The sequence below is a fragment of the Natator depressus genome, chromosome 12 (assembly GCF_965152275.1).
Source record: "Natator depressus isolate rNatDep1 chromosome 12, rNatDep2.hap1, whole genome shotgun sequence".
Lineage (NCBI taxonomy): Eukaryota > Metazoa > Chordata > Testudines > Cheloniidae > Natator > Natator depressus.
Window position 1 is genome coordinate 26,404,856 of NC_134245.1, and position 21,400 is coordinate 26,426,255.

Genomic DNA, 21,400 nt, shown 5'->3' on the forward strand with positions numbered 1-21,400 from the left:
TTATGTCTACACTCCAGCTGGGAGTGTCTCTGAGGCTACATAGACAAACACAGGCTAACTCCGTTCTAGCAGTGTAGACATTGCAGCACAAGTTAGCCACCCAAGTACAAGCTTACTTGACCCCCGGTTCCCAACTCAGGTTGATAGCCCATGTCGCAGTGTTCACACTGCGATTTTTAGTGCACTCATTCAAGCGGACTTTCAGTGTGTGTGTCCCAAGCAGAGCTAGTGCATATTTTATCTACTTGGGCTGGGATGCATGCTCCCAGCTGCCATGTTTACAAATCCAAAGTGTCTTTCATCCAGATATATCGCAAAGTGTTTCACAAATTATATGCCGTATATAGGAACTGCTTCACCTAGCAATAAAATATAGCTACTTCAGGGGCAAAAATGAGTAGTTGTTTAACAGTACACATTAACACACTACAGCAGTTTAGGGTAAGATATTAAGAATATTTTATCCACTTTAAACTCCAAGAGCAACTCTGGTAGGTGGACTTTATGCCAATTTTGGTGATGTACCCCTGTTAACCAGGACATCAGCATTAGTGCTTTATCTTACAGAAAATGCTAACCCTAGCCAAGATTATTCAAAAGTATGAGACACAAATTTAGGCTTCTCAATCCACATTAGGCATTTAAATAAACTGCCAGATTTTTTAAAGTGCTGAGTATGCAGCTGCTCCCCTTGACTTCAGAGGGAAACTGCTTGGTGCTAAGTACTTCTGAAAAACAGATTGCTTAGCCTCAGGGCTCTGTCTTTGAAAATCTTTGGCCCCATCTGTAATGAGAGCTGTGGATGCTCAGTGCTTCTGAGAAACAAATCAGTGTTGTTTAGATGTGTCAGTTTAGGTGCCCAAGTTTGCTAAATTTCATCTAAGTCACTGGAACTGTGGAGTTCCTGCTCCCTGGGTCTGCAGTCCACTGTCGCTTAGAGGAATTAATAGGTTTGAGTGAAGGAGAAGCCGTAGAAAATGTTGACGTAGGACAGTTCCTTATTGAGCTGAATACTTTAAAAAAAAAAATCTGAACATCTCTTTATGAAAGACCCTTCCCATTTGGCACCATATACTGTGATTTAGCACAGCTTTTCTAGGTCAGCCCATATAATATGTAATATGACCCAATAAAATCTACTGTAGCATTTTCACAGTACACACAACTTTCCTGCCAGTCAGTAACACTGACACGGTGCACATATTAAATGCATATATAGATAGGTATAGGAATAGGTATAGATTTTTGATTATGGCTTCTGACCTCTTAATGATTAAGGAGATCATACAGTACGTTCTCTCCCACATTCCATTGTGTGTTTTTTCTGGGTCAGTCATGCACCTGAATGAAACCAGCACATACTGCTGAGTTCAGGTCAGAATCTTATTTGCACACTTGGTGCAATAAAGCAGCAATAACGTGCATTTCCTGGGCTATACTATAGGAACATTTATATTTAGTCAAATTCACATTTTTGGTTTTGACAAAGCAGACTTTTAATTATAAAGAGAATCCCACAGAAGATGAATGAATCACACTCCGAGATCAGTTTGCTGTGTTGAACACTAAGTTTTCATACAGAGAGCAAGTGCAAGGACAAAAATAATTGAGTTTCAGCTATCAAGGTTTGTTCATATTCAGACTAGCTTGTCTTGCTAATATCACAAAACAAGGAGCATCTGTATTTCAAAAGTGTCTTTACCTTGTGATTTACATACTGTATCTCCATGTTATTTTCCTTCAGTCATGCCAGAATGTGTTTTTTCTTAATATTTTGAAATGTGGGTCTTGACAGACTGTTGGAAACTCAGATACATTCACATTCGGATCACCATGATGGATGGAACTGTGAAGGGGTGACATTTGCTGTGACTATTTCTCCTTGTACTAATAATGGACATTCAGTGAGTAGCCCTTGCTGAAGACAGATAATTTTATTCCTGGATGATCTTATATTTTTCTTCTATCCAGGGACGACTTCGTGGTTAAGCCACACAACTAGTACAGATTATAGAATTGACAGGGATCTTCAACCACATCACCACCTTCTGCAACTAAGAATTTCCTTTAGATTGCTGTTGCTGAGTGCTGAATTGAAGCTGAAGAGTGGTAGTAATGTGGTGACTCATAGATGGGTGCATTTTGAAATGGCTGTCCATTTTTGGTAAGATAAAATTAATATTTTAACCATATCTCTAATTGACTAACACACCCCAGACATCTCTTAAACATTTAAAAATGTTTAACATTTAAATAAACTATATCACATCATACTGTTATGGAAAAGGTGGTAATGAAATGTATGTTATTGACTTGTTGGGACATAGTATGGGCCTTAGCTAAAACACTTCACCATATCAGATGTGAGCATGGCTGTTTGGGAGGACATGGGACTCACTTATCCGGATGGAGAATCCCAGGCCTTGTCTAGAATATGACCATTGATTTAGCACCAGCGAATCTCCGGCAGAGATAGCAGATACAGGCACTTTGGCCATCGTGTCATCTACCCGTCTTTTAAGCCTAGTCTAAAGTAGCATTCCTCTCCAAGCTAGCACAGGTGCACCTATGCTAGGTTAACAGTGGAAGAATGTTCCCAATGTAGAGCAGCCCCAGACAATCTGGCTCCAGTAGGCATGGATTAAAGTTGTACCTGTCTGAGAACTTCCATTGTGTTTCAGAGCCTGACAAAGACAGGGTGGGGGACAGGATTAACACGCACGCCCACCTGGACTAAACTAACCCCTGCTCAGTACTGAGGAAAGGCACCTTGAAGTGAGAGAAGATGTGGCTTTGGACAAGGGTTCCCAAGTCAAGGTGCAGGGACCAGAAATACAGGACAACATATAGGTATAAAGAGACTGGTCTACACTGGGGGGGGGGGGGGGGGGAATTGATCTAAGTTATGCAACTTCAACTACGTGAATAACGTAGCTGAAGTCGACGTACTTAGACCTACTCGCCGTGGTGTCTTCACTACGGTGAGTCAACTTTTGCCGCTCCCCCGTCGACTCTGCCCGCGCCTCTCACGGCACTGGAGTACAGTAGTCCATGGGAGAGCACTCGGGTCGATTTATCGTGTCTAGTCTAGATGCGATAAATCGACACCACCCACCCCCCCCGCCTGGATCGATCACTGCCCGCCGATCCTGGTGGTGGGTAGTATAGACGTACCCTGAGATATTTTTGACTAAGAACTGTGTGTCTTAGGCCTTGTCTGCATTAAGGTTTCAGCAATGGGCTGTCTTGCAACTGTGGTTTAGCTGAACTGGTATTGACTATGGTGTCACAGGGTTGCTGGTCCCTGTAGATCGGCTAAGCCCAGCTCCCCTGGACCAGGGGCAGGTGAGCCCTATCCAGCCAATTAAAGAGGGCTGGGCTATACCTGGGCTGGGCTGTGACTAGGCAGTTGTAGGAGACTGACTGACTGACACGCCCCAGGCTGTGCCCTAGGGAGGAAAGACCCGTTCTAGAGCAGAGCCAGCTCCTGTGGTGGCTCTCTGGAGCATGGGGCCAGAGGCTCAGGGAAGCAGCCCTGTGGCTGTTGCTCTAGGAAGGGAGCTGTGCTGACAGAAACTGGGAAGCTGCCAGGAGCAGGAGTGCCAGAGACCCTTGGAGGGAGTGGCCCTGAAGCCTGACGCTGAGCAAGGAGTCTTTTCTGTTTGCTAACCTCTAAGAAAATAAACTGGGTGTAGCATGCTTTGGAGGCAGGGGGAAATATAGCCTGGAGACACAGTGAGATTCCAGCCCACTCCTAGAATAAGGGGGAAGATTGAGGGGGAGATCCACTTATTAGTGACATGACGGCAGCAGCAGGTGGCTGCTATGCAGCAGCAGTAGATCCAGGCCCTGCTAACACAATCAATGGTAATGCAGATAAACAAAACCAACAGGAGACCCAGTTTCTCATGCAACAGAGGTGGCAAGAAGTGCACTCCAAACAGAAGTGGATGAAGAAACAGGCTGAACCACATCCGAACACAGTTGGTGATAGGACTGGGGGCCAGTTGGCTCTAGGCCTGGTGTAGCTCAAACAGGAGGATGACCCTTAAGCCTTCCGCCAAACATTTCAAGATGGCAAAGGCAGTGGACTTGGAGGAGTTGACTTGGATAGCCTGCATGGGCGAGTTGCCGGTAGCTAACTGAGTGGTAAGTGATGAGCAGGTGAACTCCTATCTGGTACTGAAGGCAGCCATCTTGGATCGATTAGAGTTGACTCCTGAGGTCTGTAGACTCAGGTTTCGGGTAGAACCATTCCCACGAGGGACATGACCATGGATAGTGGTCCAGAAATTGTGACTTTGTGGTTGTGGCTGTGCTTGAAGAGTAGCTCAGTGGATAAAGTCCTGTATCAGGTCATCTTGTAGTAGTTCCTGAAGGTTCTACCTCAGGGGTTGCGGAGCTGGGTTAGGCCTCAATGTGGGAAGGTGCAAAGCAAGCTGAAGCCTGCTTTGAGGCCGAAGGAGACGAGCGGCTGGGGCAGTATGGTAAATTGACGAGAGCTCACCAGGGGATGATCCCAGGAAGCTTTCCAGAGGGAAAGACCTTGAGTGGCCAAAGCACAGGGGGCACACAGGACCTACAAGGGACCTGGGTAGCCCTACAGACTGGTGGAAGTACTCCTGGAAGGGGACCACATGGTTTGCTTCAGGTGTGGCCAGTCTGAGCATGTTAAAAGGAATTGCCCAGTTATTGATTACTTAAGCTGTTACTACAGTGGGACCAAGTGGTGGGAGCCCACTCTAAAAGTAATGGGGAGACTACAGTGTGTAGAAGCATTTAGGGTGGGGAAAATAGTAGCTAAGAGACTTGTAGACTTGGGTTGTGGGTGCACTCTGTTTCGGGAAGATCAGGCGAGAGTATGTAGCCTGGATTAACATCTCCCAGCACATGTCTTCTGTATCCATGATGAGACCTGCATCTACCCCACTGCAGAAGATGAGCTGGAGGTTTGGGATTGAAGAGTTCAACTGTGTGTTGGGTGGTCAAGGGCCTGCCTTGGCCCAATAGCTCTAGGGAGAGACTATGTGGGTTTCTCAGCCCTTGTATAACCAGGGGCTAGGACAGCAGGGCAGGGTAGGGGGATCCGGGGCTGACTAGGAAAGTAAGTAAGAGGGCTAGAGGCTGGAGTAAGGATAGGAAAGGGAGACAGAGAGGGAGATCGCAACCTTTCCAGAGGACTGAGGGATCAACTTAGAAAGTGCCAACAAGAGTTGGTCAATGCAAACATCTCACGGGGAGGAAACAGTCAACCAAGTGGTCAGATTAGAACAAGACTTAGCCTAGGGTCACGTGGGGGCCTGAAAGGGCAGAGGAAACAAAGCTTGGACCTGCAGGAAGAATTTTCCTACGCCCAGATAAAGAAAACTGAACAGGGTACCATACTGACCCAGACTGAGTCCCAGGCCAGCAGAAGGAGTCCTGGGCTTGGTGGGACATCCTGGGTACCCAAATGAAATCTTAAACCCTGCAGCATGTTGTGGGGACCCACACAGAATCCTGAATTCAACAGTGTACCATGGAAATATAGGCTGAACTATCCATTAAACAAGCTAGCTGGGGACTCAGACAGGACCTCTCCAACAGGTAGAGTCCCAAATAGGGGGGCAGGATGGGAAACGGGACATCAGTTCCAGGAAAGAGACAGGAGGGGAGTCATAAAACAAGTCCATGCTAAGAACCCACAAGCTTACAGAATGACTGGAGTCAATGGAAAGTGAATTACAGAGCCTCAAGTTTGAGAAAGAGCAACTTGCAGATTTCCTTTTCCATCCAAGAATATTAAAGGAACTGGCACATGTATGCAAAGTCTTGGAACAAATTTTGAAAGAGAAAGCAGTTGAGAACATAGAGGTGAACAGTAATTGGGATAAGATATTACATGGTTTTACACAAAGTAGATCGTACCAGACCAACCTGACCTCCTCCTTTGAGGAGAAGATTGGTTTTCTGTTTATTTGTTTCTTTAGACAAAGGGAATGCAGTAGATCTAATCTACCTGGATTTCAGTAAGGCATTTCATACACTTCCACATGGGGAAATTATTAGTTAAATTGGAGAAGATGGGGAATAATATGAAAATTGAAAGGTGAATAAGGCACTGGTTAAAGGAGAGACTATAATGGATCATACTGAAAGGTGAACTGTCAGGCTGGAGGGAGGTTACTAGTGGAGTTCCTCAGGATTGTTCTTGGGACCAATCTTACTTAACATTTTTATTACTGACCTTAGCACAAAAAGTGGGAGTGCGCTAATAAAATTTGCGGATGACACAAAGTTGGGAGGTATTGCCAATACAGAGGAGGACCGGAATATCATACAAGATGATCTGGATGACCCTGTAAACTCAAGTAATAGATATGAGATGAAATTTAAAAGTGCAAAGTGCAAGGTCAGGCACTTACGGACTAACAAGAAGAAATTCTGGTATAAATTCGAAGTGACAGGAAGAAAAAGACCTGGATGTATTGATTGATCACAGGATGACTGAGTCGCCAATGTGATTCGGCTGTGAAAAAGGCTAATGCAATCCTAGCATGCATCTAACTGGCTTCAAGAGTGACATTGATAAATGTATGGAAGGGATGGGTATTATGAGACTGCCTACAATGGCATGTAGGCAATTTGCAACTGCTAGCAACAAATATCTCCAGTGGCCGGTGATGGAACACTAGATGAGGAGGACTCTGAGTTACCACAGATAATTCTTTCCCAGGTGTCTGGCTGGTGGGTCTTGCCCACTTGCTCAGGGTCAAACTGATCACCATATTTGTGGTCAGGAAGGAATTTTCTCCCAGGTCAGATTGGCAGAGACCCTGGGGTTTTTCGTCTTCCTCTGCAGCATGGGGCACAGGTCATTTGCACGTTTAAACTAGTGCAAATGGTGGATTTTCTGTAACGTGAAGTCTTTAAATCATGATTTGAGGACTTCAGTAACTCAGCCAGAGGTTAGGGGTCTATTACAGACATGGGTGGGTGAGGTTCTGTGGTCTGCAATTTGCAGGTCAGACTAAGATGATCATGATGGTTCCCTTTGACCTTGAGTCTCTAAGTCTATATTTTTGCTGTTACTTTTCACACTTCACTTGTGTTCAGTGGGTTTCTGTTTTACTTTCTGGTTCATAAGTAACATACATTTGGCTTGCAAATTTTACAGGAGGATAATTAAACCCCTAGTTCAGGTTTAAACTACCTAAGACTTTGATAGAAGATGGACTACCCCCTTCTCTTCTAAGTAAACATTTTTCACATGTAGCTTACTTTGTCTTCTGGTCTGTCTTGCATTGTTCAGTTATCTCATATTTTTCTTTCTCAGTGTCAAAGATCTTGCCTTCTTGATGTAGCTTACCTTGTTAGATATCAGTGTTATCACTATGGCAATATAGTGTCTGACTTGTCAATATTTGCTTGACAAACACTGGGGTCAATTCTACTCTCATTCGAGTCACTGGGATATTTGCTATCAACTTCAGTGGAAGCAGGAGCAGATCCTTGGTGATTTGAATTTCGACATGTGTTGCAATGTGCAAATCAACTCCTGTTTGTCTTACTCATTGAGTAGTCCCATTGACTTCGGTGGGTCTGCTTGTGTGACCAGGATTTGTCTCATGAGAAGAATACCATGTGTGTGAAGGATGTTGTCTTCAATGGGAGCAGAATCAGGCTGAGATTTTACCTGAATTTTCTAGCTTTTAGAAGTTCAGCCTAAGTTAATAGCATGCTTGTGATATAATTTTCTGTGTTCGGGGGGAGGGGAAAGCATGTGGTGCTGTATTTCCTTTAGCTATGTCCTCCTTTTAATGTTTCCCTCCCCCTCTTTTTCCATTTTTTTTAATGCAGTCTTTTAAACAGATTCACTGTTCCAAGTTACTTCTATTTCCATTTTGAGATCAGTTGTAAAATGGATCAGGATTTCCTAAAGAGTTGTGACAAAATGTTAGCTTTTTAAATGGTACTGTTTATTTGGGGTTCTCTAGAAAACATTTCCAAGAAATCCCAGGATGAAAATAGTCTTCAGTGATCAATACAATTTCAGCTGTTATGCTGGCAATTTTCAAGCAATGGGTTTGAATGTAATTAAAGAGACATAAATTCCCAGCATAAGGATCGACCAAGTTTGAATATATACTGTAGAATTATTAAGAGAACTGCACCTGTTTTTCTTGAGTGGATAGGGTTTTAAAAACATGCTGTATAGATCAGTATATACAAATTTTCAACCAACACTTGTAGGACATGTGAAATTAATATGCTTATAGATTTAAAAATTAGTTGCTAGAGGTATTTTCCCAGGTGATGTAGATCTTCTTCAGGCACAAGTTATCCAGAGAAGAAAAATATATTTTAAAAAAAATTCATAATCTAAATATACCAATAAAAAGATATTTTAAAATAATACTAGGGCCTAAATTCTGAGTAGTAACTGAAGTAACAAAACACATAATTAATACTGAAATTGTTCTTACATTAGTTCAGGAGATTGGATTATCAGAACAATCCTCTACAAGAATCTTAAACCATGCCAGAACCTTCAAAGTCTAATACGGTCTTCCCTCTCTTTTAAAAGCTGTCTGATTCTTTTCCTTCTAAACTTTGTAAAAACAAAAATTGTTCCTAACTAAGGATCAAGAGCTAAATTCAGTTTGCTGCTCACTAACTTTATGCATACTTCTCAGGGGGACAGTCACATACACTGCAATCCTCTTTTTGTGCACGTTTCCTCCTGAATACACTTGTTTGTAGGTTTGTCTCTTTCGGATTTCCTGGTGCCAGCCTGGCAGTAGGCTATTAAAGGGAAAATTTTTATCTCAGTTTTATCATCTTTTCCTGTCATTCTTTGACTCCTCAATTAAATTTACAGTTAGTTATACATTTTATTTTGTGTTGACCTTTACAGGAGCTGTCTGGCAATAATGCAGATTCTCAGAGTCTCTTTTCATCACTCCTTATTATAAGTTAACCGCAAGTTCTAGTGAAGCTCTGGTACATAGAAATGGGAGGTAGAAAATGGTCAGTAGATAAATAATAAATAGTATATATCTAAAGCACACCTGTGAGGGATCTGCATTGTAGAATACTGTTTGTCGTGCACTGTGTTTAATGTAAGAAATCGTTGATGATCCGATGTATCTTTCATCCCTAAATACCCAAAGTATCTTACAGATGATGGGCCCAAAATTAAGATTCCCATTTTTAATAGGGCATCCAAATCCTGACCAGATTTCAGAATTGGTATCCTTAGGTACAGGGACCACTTCACCTACAAGAATTCATCCATCCCTAAGGCAGAACACAACAGACGTTCTATATCGGAAACAACAGAACACAAGAGCTTCTAGGGGTAAAATGAAGATAAAGGGGAAATCCAATACTGGATCTGAACTCCTTTTACAACTGCTCTTCACTGCAGCCTGTTGTGAAGATTCTGGGGTTTATGCTGCATTTCTGTGCAGGTGGATATTGAGGTAACATAGTTATCTATGACAAGCAATCTTTTAAAAGAGGCTTTTGTCATAGAGCTTTCAAGAAGAATGCCTGGCACACAGATTGTTTGTGTAGACTTATGAGTCTAGGGTGAGTTTAATAAAACTCCAAAGGAAATAAGTACAAATGAGAAAAAGAAATTGCAGCAAGGCGAGAAACAGCAACTTGATCTAAAATTGGTATTATTCCTCCTACCAAAATTGTCATGTGTCTTAACAGCACCTTAGTGAAAACCTATAGACCCCAGTATGCATTAAGAAAAGGAGTACTTGTGGCACCTTAGAGACTAACCAATTTATTTGAGCGTGAGCTTTCGTGAGCTACAGCTCACTTCATCGGATGCATACTGTGGAAACTGCAGAAGACATTATATACATTATATATTATATATAATGTCTTCTGCAGTTTCCACAGTATGCATCCGATGAAGTGAGCTGTAGCTCACGAAAGCTCACGCTCAAATAAATTGGTTAGTCTCTAAGGTGCCACAAGTACTCCTTTTCTTTTTGCGAATACAGACTAACACGGCTGTTACTCTGAAAAGTATGCATTAAGTCTCTCTGGGTTTTACCATGAATACAACAGCTATTTAACTGAAGTCATGCCTAGAGTTTTAGTAGGGTACCTCACAGGAAATTCAGAGCCAGTAAGGTGTTAAAGGAATCTTAGAATTTTTCATTGTAATATGTTGGAGCAATGTCTCCAAATGATCTGTCATATTACAGAGGGTTGTCAGTATCAGACACTCATTCAAACTCTGTATCAGCAGCAACTGTTGATCATCTGATGGAGGATCTCCATATTTTGGCCTAATAGTATTAACTATTTAACTTTCTCCATTTCCGAGAGTTCATGGTTACATACATGATAACATTTCTGGTTGCAGTGAACAAAATACTTTCAGTGAATGAACAAAATATTTTCAGAACAAAATACTGGAAAAAACTTTCATATGCTTGTCAGCAGTTCTAGAGTAGGTCCTCTGCATTTCTAAACTGGACTCCAAAAAATCCTGTCCAAGTAACATTTGTCCTGTGTCAGGCAAGAAGTTTTAATTATTATTACATTGGTCTTTTCTGCCATGAAGCTTCCAACCCCATGCTGCACTCCATTCTCTTCTTGCAGACTGTCCTGAAAGGAGAATTATTTTAGAACCTCGTGGGCAGTGGTGCTGGAACAATTTGTATGGTGGCGGTGCCAAGAGCCATTGAACCAATCTGTAAACCCTGGATATCATGGAAACCAATTCAAGCCAGGGGGTGTGGCAGCATACCCAGCATCCCTAGTCCCAGCACCTATGGTCATGGGTGGGTAAGCAGAAAGTGTTTTGAGGCTGCAGCATTGTATCGTCATAACAACCTGCATTTCCCTCCTTCCCCCGTTGAAACGTCTTCATTGTCACAATGGTCAGAGCAGGGTAGCTATTCCTCCTCCTTTCAGCCTGTACAAATGCAACATCCTCCAGCAAAGGACCGAACGAATGCACGTGCACAGCACAAAGCACTCATTTCTCACTGGAGCTTAGCACGTCATCCCCACAACACTCTTCTGGTCTGGGGAGACAGAGATTGAGATTCAAACTGTTGGATGCCATATTCTGCTGTCAGCCAAATTCATACAAGCCTTCTATGTCAGTGGGATTGCAGAGGCATAAATGAGGACAGAACTAGGTCTTGTCAGCTCTATGCCCCAGTTTAGAGGAGGAATTGCTGAAAGGAGTAAAAGATACTGACTGGAAAGAGTAAAAGATTCTGAGGTTGGGTGGTTCAAAGATAGTCAGTGTGTCACTTCAAACTGCAATCCCTGAAAAATCTGACCATTAACCTCCATCAGCATTCCTTTGTATCCTGCTAGATTGACATTGTTAATGTGAGACATGGTGTGGGTTTTAAAAAACATTGGATGCTTGAAGTGTCAGGTGAGTCCTTATGAGAATGTAATGTACTTTCCTGTACTTAAGTACATTTTAAATAACACTGACCTCTAAAAAGGAACATGCGGCCAGATGATAAACCCAGCAGTTAATGTAAAATCTCAGGAGAGGAGAGAGGGTCACTGATACAAAAGAGAAGCACAGCAATAAATGACTAGGGAGAGATTGGGTACCAGGGCAGCCAAGTGGTTTATACAATTCATTTGTAGAGAAATGTGATGTAGGCTTTAGGGCACAAGGGGAAGAAGTGTTTTAAAAAAAAAAAAAGAGAGAGAAGGAGAAACAAATACATCCTCAGGGTTATACAGTACAAAATACTGTTAGAAGAAAGAGCTGGGGTTTAGAGGCAGATAAAACATTGTCTCTGGCAACTTTGGCATGGTATTTAATGCAGCAAAGAGCAAACAACAACATGGCATGAACAAATAGAAGTCAGCTGAAATGCGATTCAAGGACTGGTAAGCAAAGACACATTTAAGAGCGCAGGTGCATGGATTTTAATTAATCCCTGTTCTTGCTTTTTAACAAAGCGAGATATCCCTCAAAATAGAAGATGAAACCATAGAGAAGCAACCAGAATAATAGATAAAAGATCTTAGTCATGGAAATATGTGAGTGAAAGCAGGTCTGAATTCTGTGGAAAACGGGAAATCGAGACCTCAAAAGGGTGAACAAAACTACAAAAAGAAGCTGAGGAGATGGCTGCTGAAAGGCCATGTGAGCTAGTGATAAATAATCTAAAATGAGGAAGGAACAGTGTAGGCTCCTTAGCACTTAAAAGAAAAACAACCCTTAATCAGAAGCCCAAAGAATAGATAAAATGCTGGGAGCACTTTGTGCTGATCCATATCTCTGCAGCCGTAGCTCTTTTAAAGTGAATGAGAGTTTTTCCACTGACTTCATTTGGACCCAGCCCTGAAGCTGTAGAGTTGGTTGGTAAACCAAAACTTGCCCTGGTCAGCCAAGCGGTCCACCAAGACTCGCAAACATAGGCCAAAGAAAGTAAAGAGCAAGTTGATTTATTTGATACAACTGGGTTGTCTTTCTGAAAAGTAACTTTTCTGTTCTAGCTTATGCTTTGTCTTGTGTAATTCCTCAGATGGGTATGGTAGGGACTGCTCTGCTTTGGTTGTTCCAAAGTGCCAATCAGCAACTACATGTTGTTAAAGAAACAGTTCTTTAAAAAAATAGTACAGATTAAAGTGCACATCCTGATGACTCCTGCCAAATGTATCTCATTTATGAGGGTGACCTCTCTAGAACATCACTTCTGAGGCCAATTTGATTATTCTGTTTTAAGCAATAAAAGACATAACCATGAGACAACTGTGCATCATCTAATCTGTGCTTAATGGTACTTTCAAATGAATTAAGAGATGCAGTATGGAAAGCTGAATTTGCGATATTTACTTTGGTAATAAGTGCATCCAACTGATATGAAATCTTATACATTTTACTGATGACTGGTATACCTCAAAAGGGTTGTATCTGCAGTTCAATTTGGCTATGCATCTGAAGAAAAACTGAAGTCCTAATCATTTGTGCTTAGTTAAAGATGCAATGGTTTTAACAAATGGAGCTTTGATAGTATCCTGGCCAAATTCCAACTCAGGAAATTGCATTCTACCTAACTAAATTCCTGATGCAGCTTCCTCTCCTTTTAAAAATCACTATTACATGTTGATGCCAGAAATAATCGGCCAGATCTTCAGTTGCTGTAATATCCACTGACTTCACTGTAACTTAAGGTAGACCTGGCCCAGCATTACTGATGCCATTTCTGTAGCACATTGGATTTTCCCTGGAGATCTCCCATCCAGATACCCACCAGACCTGATCCTATTTTATTGTGGTGATCTGACAAAAATCAGAGCCTGAGGTGGTGTGCTGTGTTCTGCAGACATAAGATGATTAGCCTCTTGTATCTTGTATATGAAATAGTTTAGTCTAATTGGCTTCAGAAGGCTATTCAAACTTTCAGCATCAATGTGGTGATGCCTTTATTTTTTTTAAAATACTTCTCTCTGGGATTTCTAGCATTTTGTGAAAGCTACAAGCACCATCAAGTCAACTGAATCCACCTGTCCTTTTGTCTGATGTGGAAACCATCAGGGAACTCTCCAAATCTGCCACACAGCAGTGGCCACAGGTAAAGTAAAAAAACCTGCCATTTTAGATGTCCATATTTTCGCCTCCTGACTGGAAAGCTGTCACCCAATACCAGCAACATTGTGATCTTTTGCTGACCAAGCCAGGGTTACTGAGACCTCTGGTCAGCATAAAGGGACCTTTGAGATTCTAGTTTTTCATGTGTTTCTGTTCAGTGATATATCTGATCCTAGTATCTAACATTGGTCTCTTCCCAACAAACCCAGCTCTGCAGAGATGCTCAAAGAAAGCTGGCAGAGACTTGGAAAAAGTCCATGGAAAGTTACATGTTCTCTGAAGGCTCTCTGAGGCACCCAGAAAAATGTAACAATAGGTTAAGCGTTTACCCCTTTTTTAGCTGGAGTGGTGATCCTATATTCAGTCTTGCAGGTTGTTTCCATTGCGGGGCGGAAATTTGATGGTAGACAGTATTGCATCAAAGAAATGCCTGAGTCTATTTACAAAGAATCTACAAAGTTCTGTTTCCATGGAGACAGTTGGAATCAAATGGGAGGCAGTTTCTTTGCTCACAACTCCTAGCCTCCTTCCAGCCAGAAATCTGCCCCCAAAAGCTCTCTCTCGACTCTCTCTCAGGGACAAACTATATATGCTTCTCTTGCTGTCTGGTGCTTCTGCTGCCTTCTTTGCATGGTTTCTGGCTGCTTCTTACTCAGACATACACAGCCCCATTAAACAATACCCAGCCCCTACATCCACATTCAGACTCCAGGGAAAATCCTTCAGACTACATGGCTCAGCTTCTACTCCAGCCTTACCATGCCGTGCTGGTCTTTGACTTGGGCAGTGGCTTCTATTGTTTCAGTTATCACCAAACAGAGGCATTTAACTGCTTCCCAGCTTCGGTGAGGTTTTGTGAGTGCCCACAGATCAAACACACAGTGCCTGGGAGACGCCCAACCTCTAGCATAACGCTATTTTATACAGCTGGAGGCCTCTTGCCTTTGGAGAGTTATTTCGTCATTATCTTTTTGGGGGCAGAAAAAGGGCAAGACCCAACAAAGAGGGTGGTAGGAATTCTAGCCCCTTCTGTTTCCTCTTTTCTCTCTCCTCCTCTTTTTGTTGTTTCCTATAGCATTGTTCTGTTCTGTGTCGGCTAGTGGCTCCTGCAGGAAGCATAAATTAAAGTCCTACATTTGTGGGTGGTCCATTCACCAAATCCTGTTAAATGACTGGATGTAGAATCTGCTTGTCTGTGATGTTGCTCAGCACTGCCACCCTGCCTTGGTTGCTGCATGCAGGACTGTTCATTTGCTTAAAACTCTCTTGTTGATTCCGTCCTCTATTTGCCATTACTGATTACAAATATGTGGGGGAAAGTGGTGTGTGTGGAGGGAACAAAACCAAAGCAAATGTTAGTGTAAGCTGCTGATTTCAATGCCCGCTTGATATTTCCCCCCTCACAATCTTCTCTGCAGCCAAAGTCCCACTCAAAAGGCCATTGCTTTATATAGGAGACCACTGCACAAGTCACTTTCCCCCCAACTCTTAAAGATGATCTGCAGAGGAAAATCACTGCATGTGTGATTTTATTTTATTTTATGTTTTATTTTATTTTATTTTTTTTTTTTAAAGCTCCAACAAGCACGTGCCTACTGTGCTTAATTGGAAATCCGGCCCTGGAGGTTAGGGGAAAGGACCTCGTTTATGTATTTGTTTTGTGGTGAATTGTTTTGGTTTGGTGAAATAAAACTTAACCCTAAGGAGAAAGGACTGATAGGGTGCTGCTAACCATCGTCCTCCACCACTTCCACTGCAACTCTGCTCTCCTGCAGATGCCATACCACGGCAAGCATTGAGCCCACTCAGCACAACCACTGCTGTTGTGAGCATTGTAAACACCTCGCACATTATCCTGGAGTATATGCAGAACCGGGCTAAGAGATGCCAGCATGAGGAGGATTTTGATGAGGACATGGACACAGACATTCCTGAAAGCACGGGCTGTGGCAATTGGGACATCGTGGCGGCAGTGGGGCTGGTTGATACAGTGGAACGCCAATTCTGGGCCAGGCAAACAAGCACAGATTGGTGGGACCGCATAGTGTTGCAGGTATGGGATGATTCACAGTGGCTGCGAAACTTTCACATGTGCAAGGCCACTTTCCTGGAACTCTGAGTTGCTTTCCCTCACCCTGAAGTGCAGGAATACCAAGATGAGAGCTGCCCTGATAGTTGAGAAGCTAGTGGTGATAGCCTTGTGGAAGCTTGCAATGCCTGACTGCTACTGGTCAGTCGGGAATCAATTTGGAGTGGGCAAGTCTACTGTGGGGGCTGCTGTGATCCAAGTAGCCAATGCAATCATTGACGTTCTGTTATCAAGGGTAGTGACTCTGGGAAATGTGCAGGTCATAGTGGATGTCTTTGCTGCAATGGGGTTCCCTAACTGTGGTGGGGCGATAGACGGAACGCATATCCCTATCTTGGCACCGGACCACCTTGCCAACTAGTACATAAACCGCAAGGGGTACTTCTCAATGGTGCTGCAAGCACTGGTGGATCACAAGGGACGTTTCACCGACATCAACGTGGGATGGCCGGAAAAGGTGCATAACGCTCGCATCTTTAGGAACTCCAGGCTGTTCGAGCAGCTGCAAGAAGTGACTTACTTCCCAGACCACAAAATTACTGTTGGGGATGTTGAAATGCCAATAGTTACCCTTGGGGACCCAGCCTACCCCTTGCTCCCATGGCTCATGAAGCCATACACAGGCAGCCTGGACAGTAGTAAGGAGCAGTTCAAGTATAGGCTGAGCAAGTGCAGAATGGGGGTAGAATGTGCCTTTGGACGTTTAAAAGCTCGCTGGTGCTGTTTGTTGACTAGTCAGACTTCAGTGCAACCAACATTCCCATTGTTATTGCTGCTTGCTGTGTGCTCCATAATATCTGTGAGAGTAAGGGGGAGACATTTATGGCGGGGTGGGAGGTTGAGGCAAATCGTTTGGCCTCCGATTTTGAGCAGCCGGACAATAGGGCAATTACAAGAGCACAGCTAGGTGCACTGCGCATCAGAGAGACTTTGAAAATCAGTTTCATGACTGTCCAGGCGACAGTGTGACCGTTGTATGTTTCTCCTTGATGCAAACCCACCCCCCTTGGTTGATTTTAATTCCCTGTAACCAAACCACCCTCCCTCCCTCCTTTGAAATAAAGTAACTATTGTTTTGAAACCATGCATTCTTTCTTTATTAAAGGGGAAAAAAAGTGAGATAACTAACAAGGTAGCCCGGGTGGGGTGGGGGAGGAGGGAAGGACAAGGCCACATTGCTATTTGTAGCCACACTACAAATCAAAACTGTTTGAATGACAGCCTTCTGTTGCTTGGGCCATCCTCTGGAGTGCAGTGGCTGGGTGCCCAGAGCCTCCCCGCCCGCATTCTTGGGCATGTGGGTGAGGAGGATATGGAACTTGGGGAAGAAGTCAGGCGGTTATACAATGGATGCAGAGGGGGTCTGTGCTCCTGTTGGCTTTCCTGCAGCTCCACCAGATGCTTCATTATGTCAGTTTGCTCCCGCATTAGCCTCCGCTCTTCGCATTCCTGCCTCTGCTCTTCACACTCACTTAATGCTTTCCTGGCCTCTAACACTGAATGCCTCCATGCATTAAGCTGTGCCCCATCAGTGTGGGAGGGCTGCATGAGCTCGGAAAACATGTCATCGCGAGTGCATTTTTTCCCACCTTCTAATCTGCGATAACCTCAGGGATGGAGATGATAGGGGGAGCATAGAAACATTTGGGGGGAGATAAAAAGGGAGAGTAAAATTTAAGATGATACATTTCTGAGAACAAAAGGGAGACTCTCTCTTTCACAGTGAATCAAGCAATTCACAGCAGACAGCACGTGCTTTAGGTACAAGGTCGCATTTTGCCTTTTGTATTGAGTGCCTGCTGGTATGGTCACACATGGCTAGGCAACAGAATTCAATTTCTAGGCAGCCATGGTAAGGCACAGGGTACGCGGGGTTGGCTTCTTACGCATAACATGTGGGAATGGTTTCAAACTGCAGCACTATCCTTTCCCATAGCAATCAATGGGTTTGGTTTCACATTTAAAAGGAGGGGCTGCGGTTTTCGGGTGGATGTGCAGCACACGCCTCCCTCCACCTCACCGCGTGGTTATTCTCTGGGATGATCCCCTCCCCCCACCGCGTGGCTATGCTCCGGGATGATCCCTTTTAACCAAGCACAAACTGCCCAGCATGAATGAGGTCCTTTTACTGTTCCCTTACAAAAATTCCCCTATTTCAAACAGGTGACCATGAATGATATCACTCTCCTGAGGCTAACACAGAAAGATAAGACTGAATGTTGCTTGAATGCAACCAAAACCCAGGACCGTTCACTGCCATGCTTTGTGCTGCAGTGATTCCAGACTATTTGCTACTGGCTTGGCATAGTAAAGTGTCCTATCGTGGAGGACGAAATAAGGCATCCCTCCACAGAAACCTTCTGCAAAGGCTTTCAGAGTACCTCCAGAAGAACTTCATGGAGATGTCCCTGGAGGATTCCCGCTCCATCCCCAGACACGTGAACAGACTTTTCCAGTAGCTGTACTGGCTGTGAATGCATCCCAATTCTTCAGGGCAAATCAAACATTAAACACTATTGCTTTTAAACCCTGTACTGTAGTTACAAATGTGCACTCACCAGAGCTGCCTTCTCCAGCTTCGGGGTCGGGGATCCCGCCTTCACAGGGTATTGGGTCCAGGGTGATGAAAAGGTCCTGGCTGCCAGGCAGAACAGATTCACTGCTTACCTGCTACGCGTTCTCCTCCTCTTCCTCATTCACAAAATCCTCCTCCCTGTGGCGTGAGACTCCCCCCTTGCAGGTGTCCATGGACAGTGGTGGGGTAGTGGTAGGGTCCGGCCCCTAGAATGGCATGCAGCTGATCATAGAAGCAGCATGTATGGGGGTCTGACCCAGAGTGCCTGTTTGCCTCCTTTGTCTTTTGGTAGGCTTGCCTGAGCTCCTGAACTTTCACACGGCACTGCTGTGTGTCCCTGGTGTAGCCTCTGTCCATCATGCCCTGTGAGATTTTGGCACATATATTAGCATTTCTTCTTTTTGGTTGGAGTTCTGCCTGCGCAGATTCTTCTCCCCATACAGCAATCAGATCCAGTGTCTCCCTTTTGGTCCATGCTGGAGCTCATTTGCGATTCTGGGGGGACTGCATGGTCACCTGTGCTGCTGAGCTTGCCACGCTGACCAAACAGGAAATGAAATTCAAAATTTCCTGGGGCTTTTCCTGTGTACCTGGCTCGTGCATTGGAGTTCAAAGTGCTGTCCAGTGCAGTCACATTGGAGCACTCTGGGATAGCTCCCAGAGGCCAGTACCGTCGAATTGCATCCGCACTACCCCAAATTCGACCCAGCAATGTCGATTTTAGTGCTACTCCCATCGCCGGGGAGGAATACAGAAGTCAATTTTAAGAGCCCTTTGAGTCGACGGAATGGGGTTGGTTGTGTGGACGCATCCATTTTAAAATTGACCTTATGCAGCTGAATTTGACCTAACCCCATAGTGTAGACCAGGACTAACTGTCTCAAGTTGGATGCCTAAACACTGATGCACCCAAAACTATGAATCCTTTTTTATTGGGTTCCAGAATTTTTGTGTCCACAAATCAGGTATTTGGATGTCTACATTGTCATTCCTGCCCAAGTTGTCTGTGTGTGAAGTGAAAGTCTGGGTTATGCCCCTGTTCGCATTTGGCTTGTAGTGTGTTTGTGTTTTTATTAAGAACAAATATTTCTAGAGCTCTCTGCCACTATTTGCAATGTAATCTGTCACTTAATGGGCAAGGTTCCTTCCAGTCACTGGGGGGGGGGGGGCGCACAGGTTTGTATTGCAATTCTGTTGCCACTGCCATCCGCTGTATTCCAGTTGTAACTTCTGCAACACAATTTAAAGGATCACATTCAGCCCTGGCTTAAATGAATAACTTCTCTTGAAGTCTGTAGCGTTGCAGTCACTTATGCCAGGGCTGAATTTGGCCCCAAATAAGTCAGAAAAAGGTCTAGAATGGCATTTTCTTATGCAACATATTGTTGCCTTTGAGTCTTTTAAAATTGTCTGACTAGCAAAAGCCAAGATTTTTATTAATTTTAGTACAAGGGAAGATCCATATGGAGACCCAGATAACCTTGAAGTTTGTTGTTGGATCCAATATTAAGCTTCTTAGGTTGGGCATTGCAGAGCCCCTACAGCCATGGGAAAGCGAGGGAGATGCCATTCAGCCTTGTGTACCATCAACACTGACAGAGATGTTCTACATGTAGATGGTGAGATTTTATTCATATTGTGGTAGACTCAGGCCAGTTGGGTACAGCAGAATAGCAGAAGGCAGATATACTGACCACTGGATTAACGGTTTTCTGTTCCCTGACTGACCAGAGCAGGGGCTGCTCCAGGCTAATGAGAACACCTGACTCCAATTAACCTGCAAAGAGTCAGGTGAGGCCATTAAGCTAATGTGACCACCTGACTCTAATTAAGGCCCCCTCTGATAATATAAAAGGGCTCACTCCAGTCAGGCAGAGAGGAGCTAGAGGAAAGAAAGTGTGGTTGAAGGGCTGGTTAATGAAGACACCCTGAAGTCATTTGTAAGGGAGCCCTAAGGTAAGGGAGAAGCAGGAGAGCTGTGGGGAAGTGGCCTAGGGAAATGTAGCAACTCTGACAGTAAAAGGTTGGCTGCCAACAGCTGCTACCATTAGGGTCCCTGGGCCAGAACCTGGAGAAGAGGGCGGGCCTGGGTTCCTCCCAACCCACCACTACAGAAACACCTCCTGGGAGGGGAAAACAGGCCCCTGTCAGGACAGGAGGCTAAAATGCTTTGGCATGAGGCCGTAGGAGCAATGGAGACTGTGGGAATTCTCTCACCAACCTCCATTGCTGGCTTATGATGAAAAGGGCTCAGTAGACTGTATCCTGGCCTGAGAGAGAAGGGCTATGTGGAGGGTTGCAGTGAGCCTCTGAAGCTAGCATAAACTGCCTGGAAGCGTGGGACCCACGGGGACAAGGTGGGAGCTCTGCCACAATATCTATTTCCTCTCAGTTGTATACAGTGAGATAGTGAATACTGGTGGGCCAGTTCACTGGCAAGGGCATCATATCACACTGTCACAAGCAGCAGGATTTCAGTCCCTTCTCCTCAGGGTTGAGTTTTATTTCTCCAAATCAAAACAATGCAGTGTAAGCCAAATGGATAAACCAGATCCCTTCCCCCAGCTTGGGGTTTTCTGAAGCTCTTATTCCAAACTGGCTCCTGGTTGGCCTTTTATCTAACCAGTTGGCCTGCATGCTATCACCTGATTTGTGGTTTCACTCATCTCCTGGGAGGCAGCTAATTTAGTCACAGGTGCAGCAGCTAAGTCCACCTCCCTTAAAGTTTCAGCCCACCCTGGGACGGGCACCTATCTTGTGCTCTAGCCACTGCTTTTAGTTTTGGATGATTCTGTTTTCAATGAGTGGATCCCACAACAATCTCTTGAAGAGCAACCGCCCCTTCCCCCCCCCCCCCCCCCGGTGACCCTATATCCCATATTCTTCACCGAGATGATATTACGATATGATTATGGCATAACTCTGATGTATTTTATGCAAGATGGGTCATGTGAAAAATTATTGAAAAGGTTATGATTGATTATCCTACCTGTATGCATGTATCATTTTGGTATCTGAAGTTAGGAATGTTGTCTATGTAGCTATTACAAATGTGTTTATACGTGGGGCACGCCCACTAGGCAGAAGGCAATCAGTCTAGATGGCTGGCTGGAAGGGCCATTAGGCAGAACAATAGGTCTTGGAAGAAGCTAAT

General features: G+C 44.1%; 1 long non-coding RNA gene across 2 annotated transcripts; it reads left to right on the forward strand.

The window, feature by feature from the left end:
- The first annotated feature begins 1,693 nt into the window (after window positions 1-1,693).
- Window positions 1,694-16,698, forward strand: LOC141996621 (uncharacterized). Of its 2 annotated transcripts, XR_012641577.1 has the most exons (4): window positions 1,694-2,164; window positions 10,609-10,794; window positions 13,454-13,565; window positions 15,158-16,698. It is a non-coding gene; the product is annotated as an uncharacterized LOC141996621 (long non-coding RNA). The 2 variants fall into 2 exon arrangements; XR_012641578.1 differs by lacking the exon at window positions 10,609-10,794.
- Window positions 16,699-21,400: the final 4,702 nt, after the last annotated feature.